This window comes from Syngnathus floridae, chromosome 13, assembly GCF_059516105.1.
Source record: "Syngnathus floridae isolate MCC-2025c chromosome 13, RoL_Sflo_1.0, whole genome shotgun sequence".
NCBI classification, from domain to species: Eukaryota; Metazoa; Chordata; class Actinopteri; order Syngnathiformes; family Syngnathidae; genus Syngnathus; species Syngnathus floridae.
In genome coordinates this window covers 4,726,403-4,740,444 of record NC_142425.1, presented here as the reverse complement: position 1 = coordinate 4,740,444, position 14,042 = coordinate 4,726,403, and the positions used below count along the sequence as shown (strand labels likewise).

Here is a 14,042-nt window from a genome sequence, read left to right as displayed (position 1 = left end):
TGGGGGACTGGGGGGGAAAAGAAAAAAAAAATAGCTTAGGCTTGCGCCAGAAGCGTGTAAACAATTAAAATGTTGATGTATACATCTTTTCAGTCTGTCATCACACAGTAAACAAACTCTCTAATGTCGTTTGAGAAAACAGGAGAAATGTTTCTGGTCTTGTAGTTAGGTAACTGGCTAACTTGTTGACTTTTCTGTTGCTCAGGTTAAAGGCACAGAGGCAACTTGCTCTCTGACAGTGAAACGGATTGGCCGTTGTTGAGCTAATGTTAGCTAGCAAGCTAGCCCTCATGCAAACATTTGAAACATATCTGTGGCTAAATGTTTTCCGCTAACCAAATGATGGTGTTTCATTTCCTAGTCTGTTCCTTCAGAAGTGGCTACTTGGCCACCAGGCAGTCTTCTGATCTTCTCTCTACAACTATTTATGAAAGCCACTCAATTTAGGTTTCGCTGGATTCATTTCATTTTTTGGAAGGAAACAGAACAAAGATATCAATGAAGCTGTCTTTACGTTCTGCATCCAATTTGCTGCCATATCTAAGAAGTTGCGTCGTGAGACATCTGGCTAGCGTGAGATCAAATTGGAGCGAACAGATCGACAATTTGGCGGTGTGCGACATCAAAAGCAAATAGACGTAATTTGGCCTAAACGGCGACTTTGCGATGGCTAATGGCCCCCAAAACGGCCTGTCGGCTCCCATTAGACGGCTTGCCGCCTAACATGAAGCGAGCGGAGCCGGGTTGAAACCTTCCCGCCTTTCGGACGGCGAGTCAAACGCCAAAGAGATGAGCCGCCTCGTTAGCCGGCCCCCGCGTCGGCCCCCGCGTCGGCTAAAGTTACTTCGCAATGACTGATGGATAAAGAAGACCCCCCTTCCTAACCCCTCGCCCGCCATTGAATCCATACATTGAGCAATTATGCAGAGCCCAAATGGAAAGACCCCTTGTCAACAAAGCAAACATCGATGCTGCATTTGCACTCCAACATTTTGGTTCTGGTTTTGTTCCACTTAAATCAGTTCCAGAACAGTGGATGCCATCAAGAAGGTTTGGAGTATGACGAGCAAAAATGTGAACATGAATTTTGCCGTGTGAATTGTGAGCACAACTGTGTGTGTGTGTGTGTGTGTGTGTGTGTGTGTGTGTGTGTGTGTGTGTGTGCAAAGACAGATGCCTCATTGTCTGTCTGCTTGACCTTGGGCAGCGGGCTGCCAGGCTCTGGCTCGGTGTCGCAGACTTTGCAAACATATTAGTGTAACGTTTGCATAAAATGATAAATAAACAGGTGTGTTTACCTGTCGGAGGGGGTGGGGGGGTCGTGTGAGAGCAGCTACTGTGGCGTCAGAGTGATATGAACGTGTTTGCCTAAAGTGTTGGGTTACGGGTCAGGCTGTCACTTTTATTACCACGTTATCAGACGCCTTCAAGAAAAGAATAAAATCATCGTAAGTTTTTAAGAATACGGTGAAAAAAATTTCATTACCTGGGTCGGACGAGGTGGCGGTTGGGGAATCGTTTTGAGAGTGCAACAGTGATTTACAAGCTCCTGGGCCAGTGTGGCCGGCCGGCCAATTTGCAGGTGTCAAGCGCCAGTGCGACTTGAACTCAAGCTGCTCAATGGCCCCATTATGAACCCGACACCCCGTCTCACCCCCAAAAAAAACGCGTGAATAACTGGAAGTGACACCCTTTAAATGCTTCAATTGTGACTTGCCTGGAACGTGTGCTTGCCGTGCTCCACATTGTCATCTGTTAGTCGAACCTGCTGAGGTCAGTGGGAGGGGAACCTGTTGGGACAAACAAGTTCTTACATTGCAGGAAAAATCAGAACATGTTTTGTAATAACAATTTTTTTAATTTCGCTATGTCGCTACTCTCTATGAACGGCAAAAACGTGGAATAGAGGAAGCAAAGTTGATCCAGCAATTTTCCATTTTTTTATATGACTTCTTTTTAGTGGAATCATCATTTTTTTCCCTCCCAAAATCTAATTCAATTTATACCGAAAACATTTTTCCTCAAACGAATCATAGAATCTTTTCCCAATATGACTTATAAATTCCATTACTTTATCTAATTTTTTAAAAAGGATATAATTTTTTTAATCTCATGAATGTCAAATGATTCTGATATGTACCACTTTTCTTTCTCAACAGTAATATACTCCCCGGCCCTAGGGGTGTCATCATGGACTTGACAATTTTACGCACAGGCGTAAAATGTAATTGATGCCTTTCCTCGCTGATGTCATCAGATTATTGCGGTAGAGGGGGTTGATGACGACACACATTTTTTCAATTAGATCCAGCGTGTAACAAAGCCGTTGCGAGCACGCGGCCCTTAAACATCACACATGTGCTCTATACGTGTTTGCGTGTGTGTGATTGCTTCCAGGAGGTGGTAATAACCAGAGACAGATGACGTCACGCTAATGAAGACGTTCAGACATACGGGAACGTGCCGACGTCGTTGCCGCTGACAACAAGTGACAGGCGCCCGTTGCATTAGCCGCCAATCAGCCAATTAGCATCCGAGGCTAAAAGTCATATGTCAACAATGGGGGAACTTCATGGAAGCCATTAAAAGGGAGGGAGGGGGGTGGGGGTGGCCCTGACCCTGACAGACACCAAAGGTCAGGGTTCAAGCAGGACCTTTATCGACCCTGCAAAAGTGGCAGATCAAGATGGTGTGCTTCGGTGTGTGTGTTGGGGCAAGTAGGTCAGTGCCCCACTGCCTCCAACAGATAGCACTGTTAGACAGAAGCTTTTCATGCATACAGTAAATAAGTAAAATGCTTCACACCACCAAAATGCTCTCAGGCCCACGACTGGAAGACACTCACAGCATAACTGAAATGCTCTCACACACATGAGTAAAAAACAATATGATACGTGTTTGCTCAACATTATTTATGGAGCATGTTTAAAACAACAAAATGCTTTTGAGACAACAAGCTTGAGTTCCAGTTATTCGGCAGAGTCATCTGACAATTAGACACACACACACATGGTGAGGCACACAAATACACACAAAGGCTGTTGACGGGTTTGTGCGGGTTTGTGCGTGTGTGTAATGAGGCGGCCTCTGGGGCCACGTTTAATTGTTTAGTCATCGTCTCCATGCTCAGTTTGTCACAGTCAATATAGCCACATTAGACCAGACTATGAGGGGAGTGGGCTTTGTTTTTTGGGGGGGGCGGGCACCCTTCGCACGGGCGCCAATTTAAAGCATCCCGCCCGAGTCTTCTTTGACTTTCTTAAGAGCAGACTAAAGGGATGTTCGATATCACTTTTTTTAAAAGACAAATATGACAATTTTGTAGGTTAAAAACCTTGCACGGTCTGCTGCATTTCATCAAGCTAATTAGACACAGTGTGGCGCTAGCTTATCTTTTAGCTCCGATGCTAACGCTATCATTGCGAATAATGTGCAGGACAACAAGCAACAAAGATTTTATTAGGCTCGCATGACTGATGAAAGCGCTTTTTACATGCACGAGTGCAGCACCTGATTGGCCGGAGCATTTTGTCCTAAATGCCTGTCACTGATAACTGTGACTGAGCGCCATGACTGGCGTGACCGTAGCCAAAACATGTCAGAGAGCGCACGATGGCCTCGGAGATAAGATGCGCACGCCTCCCTCCTTTTCGTCCGGGCCTCGACCCCAAGCGGCGCACCCTCACTCAGCATCTGCGGACCACCAAGTGAGAGTCTATCTGACCTCGGCCTGACCTGCCCCACCTCGCTGTCGTCAACTCTGACACGCTAACACTCTGATGGTCCAACAGGATAAAACCAGCTCATCCAAAGCATTTTTTCACCCACAAATTAATTTCAGCCTAAATTTTAAAATTATATTTAAATAACAAAAAAGTGTAATTGCACATCCACTCCAATAGATGGCAGTGGAACTCTCATTGTCAGACGATCAAATAATATTGTATTTGCCGAGTCATTATCATTACACCATCGAGGAGAAGGAGATATTTTCAACACTTTAGATTCATCAATAATTTGAAAAATAAATGCGAGACCAAGCCGACCGAGTGCAGGATGACTGAAAATCAACCATCGCTTTCACGTAGGCCCCGAAAATTGTAAAAGATGACGCCTGGTCAGCCCAGTTTAATCGTGGCACTTTGAGAAAATATGGCGTGAAATGCAGCTAAGTGTGGTCATATAACTCGGGTGTTTTACGGCACCGTCAGGGGCGATGGCGCTCCGAGACCTTCGGTGTCCGAGACAACGTGCGGTGGAAGGCTGACCTTGCTCCGTGCGTGATGGGGAGGGGACGTTTGCGGTCCGTCCGGGGATTGTAAATTTTCTCAGATTTACAACAATGGCCAGTGAGTCGTTTGGGAAACACTTTTTTAAGACTTTTTGTACACTCTGAGAAAAGTTTGTGCATAAATGCTGAAAAGCTGAAGTGTTTAGCTTCCCAGGTGGTTATGAGGCAAAGTGACGACGGCAAGCCATGTTTTGGTTTATTGGCTTGTTGATTTCAGCCACCTGCAGACGGCATGGCGGCGCGTTCAAGGACCTCGCCATCATTCTCCAACACAGATCAACATAAAGCATCAGCAGTGACATGTGACCTCGCCAACCCGCTCACAACCTGTCTGATGAGACATTTAGGAAAAAAAAAGATTAAGAACGTTTGCTCGTGACCTGCATATCACCCCGTGGTGATTTGAATAAACGCTTAATATTGGCGAAATTAACGAGCGAGAATTTAAGATCTCTTTTGTGCAGACGAAATATTTTAATCTCTCTCAAGTATAAGAAGACAGGCATGTTAAGCTCAATCTTAGCTCAAATAATGACAATGCCTCTAGAATTAAACGGCCTGCAGGTTTGGAGAACCTGTTCCATTTTGGTGAGGTTTATCACCGCAGAGGTTTCCGACCTTTCATACAAAGCCGCTCTGAGTTACTTCAGGGGGTTATCTGAGTTACTTTTTCCACTATTTTGTTTGGTGGTCACTCTGTTTATGGACAACCTAATTCTTGATTCATACCGCAAACTGTTTGTTGTGAATCGGTCAATTATGTCAGAGAGTAACTTTGGATACTTAGTTACTTTTTCATACATACCTTGCAGGTCAAGATTTGAGTTATGACCAAGTGTAAGATGCCACTTGAGCAAAGTCAAAACAAAATGGACATGGGCAAAATATTAGCTCAAAATATTTTTCTCTAAAAATTCCGGCGAAATAGCCAACATTTTTCTTGCTGGCAAGGAGCTGCTGTAGGCCACAGATCACGACCAGAATCTCACACGCCGACAGCGGGCCAAACGTTCCCAAGAGAAGCTCCCTCACTTGAACGGGAAATTTGTCAATTTGGGAAATGTAACATAGAGTTCCCGGGGGTGGTGGTGGGGGGGGCGTAACCGAAAGAGGTCAAAGGTTTTTTTGTGCGCGGCGGTGAATGGAGGCACGATGAAGACAGAGCTGCATTTAAGGGGCCCACAAAGCCCGACGCCTGGAAATAAACAGCTCCCGCGTCCCGTCTCCTTTTGGGGCCGATGGAGTCCATCAAAGAAGATGGTAATGTCGCCACTCAATACGAGCAGACTGAAAGAATGTCACATAATCAACACGGCCCAGGAAAAAACAGACATAAATTGAGCTTTAAATATTTGTAACCCCAGTTACAGCTTTTAATCATGAGTGGCGTTGCCATGCGGGGCCCCTCCCGCTTTGTGTCATTATTTGCAGGGGGCTTGTGGGTTAATAAGCTGTGTAGTGAAAGTGTGAATCAATAATGGCGTCTGCGGGACAGTGGGAAGCGCGTCGGAGCGTGAAGTCGCAGCCAGCTCGCTTCCTGCGTGGTCAGGTGGTCGACGGGGGCTGCCGGAGCCCCACACCCTCCAACCCCAGCACCGCCAAATATGCACACAAGAAACGTCCAAAGAGAAATTCAACATTTTGGTTGAGGCCGGACTCATCCATCACTAGCCCAAAGCTACGCGTGTGCCGGGTGGGGGGTGTTTGATGTGGAGGGGTCAAAAAGGCACCTTTCCTTTGTTTCTAAGGTTGTACAAACAATGATGAATGGAGGTGTTCCTAATATTTTGGTCGGGGTTATTTGGGGGTAGACACAAACATCAACCCTGAAATCGGTCTCCTCCACCTTGACACCATCACACGTTCTCGGGCCATTTCGCAGCTGGATATTTTTGGCTTCACCTCTTCACCCTGCGCTTCATTTGTCTACGCCCCCTGGGGGACGGAGGGCGCAATCATTCATCCCACCAATGCAAAAAACAAAAAAAAATTGGACTGGATTTAGTTGTCCTGCGTGACACGTTTGACGGGCACCGTCAGGAAGGCTCGCAACGGCGTTGCCGCCTTTTTGTCTCCCCCGTGTTTTCTCTGCTGTCAGGAGGGAAGTGTGATAAAGTTGCCGATTGTTTTACGCCGGGGGTTACGGGAAGGTCAGATCCGAAATCAATGAGGAAGCGGCTCGGCTCTCCGCTCTATTTCTGCCGAGCGAGAGGGAAAGAGAACGAGGTGGCCTATGATATCGGAAACGGGCAGGGATCGTTAAGGTGACAGATGGAGGAAGGATGAGAGGCGTGTGAAATGTGAAACACAAAAAGCTTGGAATGGAAACACGGTGGCGCTGATAAGCATAATTTTATCTGCCATTGGAAATAATGTTAGTATCAGTTCATATTTTAAAATAGTATAATCAGGGTTTTATTTTTTGCCAATAGCTTCTGGCAACATTGACTATGTAAACATGCTAGCCCTCAGCTAATGTCCTAATGGTCACATTAGAAAACATTTGCGCTATATTATTGCTTTACGTAGCTATGTTAGCAGAAAAGAATTCCAATCATCCCCATTTATGACATCATTGGGAAAAGACCAATATTAGCCCCCATTCTGCTTTGTTAGAATTTCACGAGTTCGGTGCGTACACGATTTCTCAGGCTAAAGAATTTATTTTCTCATGTAACCATTTTGAGAATGCTGCTAGCATAACTCCTTTAAGACCACACATTCTGCTTAGCATCAAATAAATGAGCTTACATTGAGATCGGCACTATACGTCCTCGGTGGTACCACTAAACACTTTCTTTATTCATGTCCCTAAAGTGTACGTAACTGTATTTATGGCCGTGTGCCAAGATGAAGTTTGAGCCTCCCTGAGCTGTTGTTCTCAGAGACGTTTTATGTCCTCCCGGAGAGCCGTGAAGTCGGACCCGACCCGACTCAACTGTGCTCGTAAATGCCACTCCGTGTCTACATCGGTCCAAGAGGGAAAAAAGACCCGATCACAAAGTCATCATGAGTTCAGTTAAGGAGCGCCAAGGGCCTTTGGTGGAAGTACTCGCCTGCTTCGAGTACCAGGAGGCGTTTATTGAGGGACCTACTCAAAGTTCCTTTCCATACAGAAAGAAGTAGGACGACGGTGTTTATTTTCGATGACTCGGTGGCGGTGTCCGTCTTAGCGGGAATTACCTAACTGCCGATTTGGGTCAGAACATGTATTTTAGGGATGGTGTTTATTTGAGGGAAGTGTTTAATGGAGACAATTTTTTTTCTTGGTCAGAAATTTTGATCCATCTCAGGGTGGCAATTGGATCTGCATCTGCTTGAGGGATTTGTTGATTCCTGCTAAGCACATAATTTTAGATTGTTGTTTGTTTTCTTGGCACTACGAACGAACACTGCCAATCTGCAGATGAACTATTGGGCGCAATGCACCATTCAAGCGTTTGAAGTGGAACTGGCTTGCGGCGAGCGCAGGCAGCCGATTGGCCTAAGCAAAACATCAATTACTCCAGATTGTTGTCGGAGGCCTTCTTTGGTTTTGGCTGGCGAACACGGGATGTGTTTAGTGTACTCTGACAGGGTCCAGATCGCCGTAGAACCCGCCGTTTTGCTCTTTGGGAGATTGACGCCGCTCCCAGTGAACTTGGGGATATCCGTGTCCTTGGCGCTGCGTAATTTTTTTGCGGGGGGGGGGGTTAATCGTTTCCCCCCGCCGCTTGTTAAACACATTTCATGAGAGGCCTGTGGGATGCCGTGTCATTGCCTGCATCTGTTGCAGGGCGTATCTCATTTTTGTTGATGATTACCAAAAAGCGACGCAAGTGTGTGAAGAATAGTGAAGATATTTTTGTGGCGTGAAACGCGTTCAAAGCGACTTGTCCGCACGGAGACACAACAAGGACCACACGAGACTCGATGGATATCAAAGGGCTACATTCATTTTCTGAAATATTGTAGCCCGGAGTCCAAAAAGTCAAATCGGGGCACGTTAGCGTGATTCAAATGTTTATTTGTGACAAGTAAACTCTTGCCAGCCTGAAACCGCAAAAATGGTTTGCACATTCTTACATGGTGTGGAAGCTTTTATGCAATTTTACACCATAAAGGCCTTAACATCTAAAAATGTAATTATTCAATGGCCTTCAAAGTAACGCACATTGCTAAATTTTATTTAATGTATATTTAAGGGAGACTTTTATTTGTCACAAGTGAATGATGCCCTGAAACAATTGAAGCATGGCATCAATTTTAGAGAGGAATAGATTTAAAATATTTAGTTTTTATTTGCCTTGAGTGGATGATGCAACGGGCAGATAATTGAGGTATGTTTGGAGTTTTTTTTTTTTTTCTGTATTACTTTGTAAATGACATACCTGGCTAATAATTGGAGCATGTGCTGGAAAGGAATTTTATTATTTTAATTTTTACATTATTTTTTATACATATTTTTTCTTTTTATTACATTTCATTGTATCATCTTATTTTTCTTCAGTGGAGTATGGTATCTATTTTATGTTAAATTTGGCCTTTTCCAGTGGCCCTTCATCGAGACAAACTTGGCCTAGATTTTATTTATTATGTTGATTATAAAGTATATCATCCACAAAATGTCTGCGCTCTCAACCCAAATCCGTGAAAGCATTCAACCCAGATTAGCATACATTTCAGGGATTATTCCCATTTTGGGAATTTAGAGTGAAATGTGTTAAAAGTTCAGCACGGTCATGATTTTTTTAAGAGGGCTGTCTTATATGCCTGAAATAAGTTTTTGTTAGATATCATTTGTCAAAAGTTGGTTTCTGTAAGGCAAGTGATCCCCAAAATAACCTCTGACCTTTTTTCTGGGGAGGACTTCCAAAGGTTGGGTGAAAGCACTACTTGATGAAATGAAGAATTCTTTGACTTGTTTTGTTTTGCAAGTTTTGCAAATGTCACTCACTTGCTATTTTAATCGGTATTCAACGAAGCATTTCTTTGTCACTGTTTGCAAGAGAACGCTAGCTAGCTTGAGCAAGCTATTTTTTTCTCATTCATCGATCTAATTGACAGTAAAGAACCTGCGCACACGCCAGCGCTCTGGAGGAACCCGTAAGCGTCCGTGCCGTTTGGGATGTTCATCGGAGTTACTGCTGGGCCGTGTTCCCAGAAATAACAAAAGCTTCCCTTCTTGGAAGATGGCAAGAACAGCACCAGATGCGCGCACGTGAGAGACGGTGGCTTTGTGTTGCCAGATCACACTTTTTACACTGCACGGCTCCCGCGGCAGCCGATGGACGGACTCTTATTAGGTCAGCTGGAAATGAGCACAATCCCCCCGGGCTGGGATTTATCCCACATCTCATCCAATTAGCTTGCGCAGAGCTTCGGGAGATAATTGCCGCGGCGGCGGTGCCGAGACAACCTCTGCAACCGCTACATTCCCATCTCATTCCGCACTCCACGAAGGGATCAACATCCCCATCGCTCCTTCTTAATCCAGCTCCGAGCCCCCCTCTCCCCCTCCCTCTCAGAAAACCATCACATCCCGTGAGCTCGCTTCCGCTAAGTACTTACATACGCTAAGCAAGTTTGGTGAAGTTTTGCATGTGTTGTCATTTCATCATCTTTAACGATGGGGCGGGGAGGGATTAGCGACATTGCCTTTTTGATCCGATAATCCTCGGCTCCACTCCAAATCCCAAACTTTTTTTTTTTCGCCTTTCTCTGCTCAGCCACCGATGCAAAATTGACCCTTGAAAACGAGACGGGATTCAGGCAGCGGCGGAGACATGTGTTTGCCACCGAGGCCGAGGTACACAAAAACTGGACGGACTAACAATGAGATTTATTCATTGTAGCAAGAAGCTAAGACACTGACAGCCATCTTGGGTCGCTAAACGCGCCTAAATTTCTGATTTCTCTGCAAATTTGCAAATATGCAGGACATCAATGTCACAAGTTCATGGGACAAATAGTCCAATTGAACTTGTGAGTGTAGGCCGGTGCTTCTGAAAGTGTTCAGGTCGGCCAGCCGCTCGAATCAGGTGACAGGTGAGGGCGGTAATTCACAGCCCGACGAGAGAGATGAGCCTCGACCGGCCCGTCGCCGAGGAGATTAAACGGCTTCTACTTTGCGTGGAGATATATCGCCCGGTGGCATTAATCAGCCAGCGAGCAGTCCCAAGGTGCCGTAATTGCATCTGCGCATGAAACTGAGCTGACGGTCCTCCACACACACGTGCACACACGCACGCACGCACGCACGCACACACGCACACATACACTGTAGCAAACAGCATGTCTGGGAAATTCCGCACGTGATCGATGGGCGCATCCTTCACGGCACGGAGAGGAAGAAATATTTACGGCATCGTAGACGAAACATTTCCTCTCCCAAATTTGCCCTTGAACTAGAATCGCACTCGGGTAAACAACTGCCAAATGACATTTTGTTTTTCATAATGAGGCACGATTAAATCGTTTTGAAATCGATTGTGGACTCACCACCAGTCGGGGTGATGTTTGACCATGACAGTTTCCACCATCAATTAAATTTTCATCGTGTTCCATTGAGGGTTAAGATGGACAAATTCAATTGATGTTTGATTACCTGAAATCACAACAGAGCAATTAATTCAATGAAACAATTTAAAAAAGGTCGGTGCCTAAACTGTTGTCCGACTGTACTGAAATCTTAAAGATAGAACATTTGTGTTGGCTCACATTCCATTGTGTACCTAATGAAGTGGCTGTGGAGTGGAGGCTTCATTGTCCGGTGGATCCATGTCCCACTTCTGCCGTGCGCGACCCATCACTCCCTCCCCCCCTCCCTCCATCATCCATCCCACCAGCAGCGCTCACTCGCTCGCACGAGGCTCGTGGTCGCACACTGGAACTAATTAACTAAACCCGAGCCCGTGCTTTATGTCGACGAGGTCTGCGAGCGGAGAGCGACAGGAACTTAATTACATGCTGCCGCAGCCCAGAATAGCCAGTGAAGGTTTCAACTGCAAAGCGCGTGTGTGCACTTTGCAAGCCGCGAGGGGGGATATTACAGTCAAGTCTTGCATTGTGGGCCTTCGCAAAGACTTAAGTGTCAGGACACCAGATTTATGTTTGTCCTCCTTTTTGGTGCATCTACAAGGACTTGACTTTAAGAGGCTTTGGAACATCACAGAAGGACCTTTGCCGCAAGTCAGGGCCTCCGCTGGCCCAAACAATCACAAGTACCAATTTTAAATCAAGACTTCTAAATGATTAACTTAATGGTTTTATATTAATTTGGTCAAAGGTCGTGGGCATTGACTTGAAACACTCATTTAAAATTCTAACCCTGGCTGACAATCCGTAGATTTGATCTGGGAGAGATAGTCGGCCTCCGTTCTTTAGCGAGCGGCACTCGTGGCGACTTTCAGCTGTCAACACAAGAAAACCACGTGGAATTCCCCCGAGCGTGGCTAAATGATGGCCGAGCACTCACCGGTTCGTCTTTGTTGTTTCCCGGTAAAATGACAACATGCATATTTTTGTCAACCGTCTAATTACAGACTAATCATTCAAGTGGGTGTGGCCCCCGTCCCGCATCCATAATGCAGGTTTGTCGGGCAATCCCGCAAACCGCACTTATCCACTGTCGCACGCCGCACTCTTTCGAACCCCCCTTCCCCTCCCAGACCAGGCATGCTGTGTTCTGGCGGGGAGCAAATTGAAGGTTTAAGATCCGCCTTTTGATGGACGGCAACAAAAAACAGGACGTCGCAGCTGGCTAAGCTGCACTTTGACAAATGTATTTCTGCACTACAAAGTCTCGCCGTTGCACGCTGTCCTTCCCACGGTACCGTTCCCAAAAAAAAAAAAAAAAAATGGTGGGTCCGGTTCAACTTGCTTTGTCCAGAAGAGCATAAATGTTGACGCATGACCCGGTCTGGGCTGCCCCTGTTTCCAATCGTCCTGTCCAAGGCCAAACATCATATCGCCTCATCTACTGTACTTTTTTTGGGGAATCATTTGAATTTAGTTGTTCATCAAACTTTTCTCCGGGTTGTATCAAATTTGGAAGACATTTTCATGTTCGTGTAACTTCAAAATACCACTTTTGGGAAAACATAGCAGGATGTTTTTGCTCAGATTTCCTAGAGGCTTCCCCATCCATGCTTTTATTATTCTTTCTTTTCAACTTGACTTGACGGAAGACGCTCGGGTAATTAAAACCAAACGACGCATTTGCCTCCCAGCTGCTTGCGTTTAATGAAAGCGTCCCGTTCTTCAGCTACCAAAGTTATTTGTCACCACAGAGACAAAAGCAACATTGAATTAGCAATCAGACGTCTTAAAAAAAAGAGAAACCCGACTTGTAAATGAGCGTCTGGAGTGCGACGCTGGCGGGACCACATCAAGGAGCGCCACAAGCATCCCTTTTAGGAGCTTCGGAACCAAAAACAACTCACATTTCCAAAGTTGACACTTACGGAAAACATACAAGTCAAGCGTCACCCGATATTCTCCACCCCCCGTGTCATAGGTTCCTCCAGATGGGATTTTTTTTCCGAAACCTTGCGACCTTTTGAAACATGCGTGATCCCGCCGACGCCCCCTCCCCGACTGCAAAAGTCAGAGCACAAGCTTGTTTTTGTTGTTGAACGGCTTTCCCGCTGTTTTGACTCGGCCCATGAGCTCATTCTTTGACATAAATGAAGTCCATCGGTAAAACATGTTAAGCTACACAAAAAAAGTGTGAAGAAACAGCGAGAAAAACGTGATGAAACGCAGCTGCTGGGTGAAACGGAACATTTCGGCCAATCGCAAGGAAGAGTTTTTCAGTTGACCCTCCTGTCATGTTCTGTACGTTGAGATAAGTTTGACTGCAACAGAATAGTGAGGAGCATTTCTAAAATACAGTTTCATCAAATCGTTGGCAACACCGCGTTAGTGTCACTTTGTTCCGTGGACTGCAGCGTTCGAACTCGGACCGTGGGCCTGACCCACGTCCCCGAGACGGGCAGAGCATATCAACTTCAAGTTCGAGTGCAGTGGTCAAACTACTCCCAAGTAATAATGAGGCATTAGAAGAAGAGGTGGCTGACTGCAACTAAGTCATTCCGCATGAAGTCAGAACCGACACACACACATACACACACGCACACGCACGCACACACACACACACACTGGCATGGGCTGATGAGAGTCCGATGACACGAATGCGCAGCAAGGCCGCTTTAGCACTCGATCACGCGCATGCTCTGCGACGCCATAAAACACGCAGCGAGGACGGCGTCTTAGACTCGGATTTGGATCACTGTCACACGATGTCAACGCGTTCATCCCTCACTCTCAATGAGGCCATTAGGCTGCAGACCAAACACACCAAACGGGTGGCTCGCTTCCGTCATTAGAAAGGCGGCCGTAAAGACATTGAAAACTGAGCGTGAATACAAGATTGTAATTTTGTCTGTTAGTTGTTTGTAGTTTGTAAGTTAGTTTGTTCAGTTGTTAATTTGATCCTTTATTAGGTCTTCAGTTCATCAGTTTACGAGATAGTCGTTTATTTGCATTTTACTCTTCAGGAATTTACAGAATCGACATCTACTTGCAACGTAGCATAACGTCGTAGCATGTAGTTTGTAAGTTAGTTCGTTCATGTGTTAATTTGATAATTAGTTCGGTCCTGAGTTCATCATTTTACGAGTTAATCTCATCTATTTGCATTTAGCTCTTCAGGAATTTACAGAATTGAGCCCAACGTAGCAGGCGTCGTAGCATACCAACATAGCATAAC

At 45.6% G+C, this 14,042-nt stretch overlaps 1 protein-coding gene across 1 annotated transcript in view; it reads right to left on the bottom strand.

Annotated features, from left to right (window-relative positions):
• Window positions 1-1,692: 1,692 nt before the first annotated feature.
• Window positions 1,693-14,042, bottom strand: part of prdm5 (PR domain containing 5) — a 44,142-nt gene continuing 31,792 nt past the window's right edge. Inside the window, exon 19 of the transcript XR_015862271.1 lies at window positions 1,693-1,790. The gene's annotated coding sequence lies outside the window, so the exon portion shown is untranslated. The remainder of the gene's footprint in view (window positions 1,791-14,042) is intronic.